Source organism: Pteronotus mesoamericanus, unplaced genomic scaffold (genome assembly GCF_021234165.1).
Source record: "Pteronotus mesoamericanus isolate MK-2021 breed Mesoamerican mustached bat unplaced genomic scaffold, CSHL_Meso_final contig_73, whole genome shotgun sequence".
Taxonomy (NCBI): domain Eukaryota; kingdom Metazoa; phylum Chordata; class Mammalia; order Chiroptera; family Mormoopidae; genus Pteronotus; species Pteronotus mesoamericanus.
The window spans coordinates 26,859,805-26,863,529 of NW_026555245.1; the positions used below are offsets into that span (position 1 = coordinate 26,859,805).

The 3,725-nt window shown below is 34.2% G+C and overlaps 1 pseudogene; it reads right to left on the reverse strand.

Annotated features, from left to right (window-relative positions):
- Positions 1–272: 272 nt before the first annotated feature.
- LOC129078444 (GTP-binding nuclear protein Ran-like) lies at positions 273–922 on the reverse strand (annotated as a pseudogene).
- Between the last annotated feature and the right edge of the window lie 2,803 nt (positions 923–3,725).

Consider the following 3,725-nt stretch of genomic DNA (forward strand, 5'->3'; position numbering starts at 1 on the left):
TATTGTGGTGTGACTGCAACGGTATTATACTTGAAACTCAATATGGAAATAACTGCATTCTAAAACAGCTAAATATTCACATCCAAAAAAATGAAGGTATTTTTAAACTGCCACATTAATTCTGAAGTCCGCTCATCTCTCTCAGCATCCTAAATACCTAGCGCAGGTTTTGTTTAACTGTATAATAAAGTGGCAAACACCTGCACCACTGATATCAAAGGACAGCTGCCTATAAAACTAGACTTCTGGCACCACACTTCAGCTTCCCTTTCTCACAGTTTGTCATCCTCATCTGGGAGAGTGGTGGCCTGAGGAATTTCTCGGTCGTGCTCATGCTGTGCTGCAGAAGCTGGGTCCATGACAACCTCTGGTGGGGCAAGAGCAAGCATGGTGACAAACTCCAAGTTAGGGTCCCCAATTAGTTTTCTAGCAAGGCAGAGGAAGGGCTTTTCAAGGTTGTAGTTACTTTTGGCAGAAATGTCATAATACTGAAGATTCTTCTGTCAGTGAAAGACCATTGATTTTGCTTTAACTTTCCTATCCTCAATATCTACTTTGTTGCCACGCAACGTGATGAGGATGTTTTCACACACTCATTCTAGATCTCTATGCCAGTTAGGCACATTCTTGTAAGAAAATCTTAAAGTTACATCAAACATTATAATGGTACGATGGGCTTGGATGTAATGGCCATCTCTCAGCCTGCTGAATGTCTCCCGGTCTGCTGTATCCTACATGTTGAACTTAATTAATAGGCTCTCTGTTGGTGTGGGACATGAGAGGATAGACCTCAACGGGCCAGGGTGGCTATACACTTCTCAAATTCACCAGTCAGGCGTTTCATGAATGTGTTTGTCCTAGTCCCACTATTACCGACCAATACATGTTTGAACTGAACTTGGGGTTCTCCTTGGGCAGCCATGGTGAAGGTACCGCCGGAGGTGTCGCCCAGCCCATCTGACTCCCGAAAGGTTTTTCTTCACATGTATGGTCTTTACTACTTGTCCTCAAAACTGAAACTCAAACCAAAATTCAAAACTGAGCTATATTTTTCTCTCTTTCTACATCTTCCTGTAATAACAAACACTTAGGCAGTACATGTAGAGAGTCTACATTGCTTCGCAAGTGATGCTACTGAGTTGGAAGACAGGAAGAATAAAGAATATGGAAGAAACATGTTGGGAAACAACACAAACAATTTAATCTGAAAATAGTCCCCTGATAACATGCATTATATAATAGCGAGTCACCTAACTTGACTTTCTTGTTAAGTATAGGTAGAGCTATATTGATAGTACAGCAAAACATGGAATGGTTAACTGAGGCTATGAAGTAAAGTCCTCATTAAAAACTAGCCTTCCATCATGTGACAGATAATGAAAAACTGTTAATAAGTTCCTAACATGCAGTCAGTTTCTGCTACATACATATTAATTGAGAAGAAAGCGTAGGCTAGGCTGACAGGAGAGAAAAGCTAGAAGCAGTGTTATTACACATGCACACTGACCTGTGACAGTTCCATTTGGTGCCAGTTATCTCAGTGTGACTATTTCCTTTCACTTTAAAAAAAAATCAGCAAGCATAAATGATGTGGTGTGTGTGTTTTATTATTTTGGCCATCCTAATTAAGGCACTATTAAAATTGATGACTTCATATTATAGAGAGCTAGAAGTGGGAAGGCAATGTTAAAAACAAATTCAAAGAAAACTAATGATTATCATAACAGTACTGTGAGGGCTTTCTTATGAATATAAATGTGGCTTTTCCCAGTGTATACAATACAGAGAGGCAAAATACAATCCAAGTAGGGGTGCGTGTATCTGTCTGTCAGTCTCTCTTTGTGTCTGTGTGTGCATATATGTTTTCTAATAGCTAACATTTCACATACTGACACAGTAGAATAATGCACTTAGATAAAATTTCTGTTCTATTATATATTCGTCACTGTTCCTTATAATTGCAATAACTATTCCTTCCCTGTTCACAAGTGAAGCAATTATTCCTCAAAAACAAATCAGAAAGAATTTCTCCAGGGAAGATATCCCTGACCTCTCTCCAAATAGAATTGATAGCTCCTTTATCTTATGCTCTCTGTACCTAATACATTCTTTGATCATTAAGCTTCTGGCACTGTTGCTATAATTTACTTCTTTCTGTAGCCCTAATACATATTAGGTTTCTTGACAGAACACACTGCTTTTCTATTCCTCCCAGCATTCCAAGTACCTGGCAATATGTCTGATCCATGTATTTATTGAAATGATTTCAATCTACTGAAATGGATTTGTGAATTTTCATTGTGGGCAGTCAACCTATTGGAAAATAAAATAAAACCTGATTAACTCTGAATCCATAAAGTTGGAATTCTCTATTGTTTTCAATAGTATATTTTTCTAAAGTTTCATGTTAAATTACCAATCAGAATATGTAAACTAGTATATTAGTCCCAAATGTTTTTAGCTACTTTTATGATTGATTTAAAGCACTCATAAATAATTTAATTACTTACATCATCAATTTATTTGCAAAAATTGCCATATCTGGATCATTCCTATTTGTTGAACCAAACTAATAATCAAGGCCTGTATTTTAATAGCAATTTGCCTAATTCCATAACAGTGTATGCTTGCATGGATCTAAACTAAATTAATTTTAAAATATAGGCTTTTAAGCAGCAATTTAAAAAATAAATTATTTTTCTCAGCAATATGATTTTTAGGAGACTCTGTCATACTTGAATCCGGATATTCTCAATCTGAAATTGAGAGGAAATACTTTCTTTAGATTTATTAAATCCATAACCTATTGCATGGTATTGTGTTATAAAATATACAAACTATGAAAATGAATTTCTTCAGTTACTTCAGTACAGTTGCTTTTTTAAAAGTTCCTAAAGTTACTCTTGACTCTTGTAATCTTGATTTTCTACCAAGATTAATTTTCTGCTTTGCCTTTCTAATTACTTACAATTTTAGAGACATAATTTGACCAATACATTTTAAGAGATTTTAGTGAAATTTTAGGGAAAAAATGGAGGTAAGAACCATATGCTTCATCATTATTCCGAAAATGTGAATTAATAATATATTTTACCACTTGCATTTGTAGTATTTTATTTATAGGTGTTTTATTCTCTAATTATGAACATTAATTTACTTTTTAAAATTTTCTTTTCCATCAGCACATCTCTTAGGATGCCTTACACAGACTAGATGGCCAATGTATCATATATTCTTGAACAATAAATGTTAAGTTCATGTGCAGTCTGGTTGATTTGTTTCTTTAACTACAAATAACTTCAAAAAACAGAATTTGGCTCAATGTATAAAATATATCATTACAAATTAACACTCAGGAGTAATTATCAACCATTTTAGAGAAAAGTTTATAGTAGTTTTTCCAAAAGGAAAGAAGTTATTAAAATTTACAATTTTTCCTTAAATTAAACAAAAGAAATATAAAATGTACAATTAATATTTGCTAAGCTCATTAAATTGCTACTTAGTTTCTATGCAATACCACTAGCTATATAAATCATCAATGTACAGAAATAGTTATTGTTATTTTGCAGGCATCCTCTCTTAACCTTTTAGGAATCCTTATTTTGCATCAAATTTATATACTGTTGCTCTTAATATTCTTGGTTATTTTCACAATTGAGTTCAATGACCAGCACTTGATTATATAACTTGTGCTGATGACTCTGAACCAGAGTCTACAGATT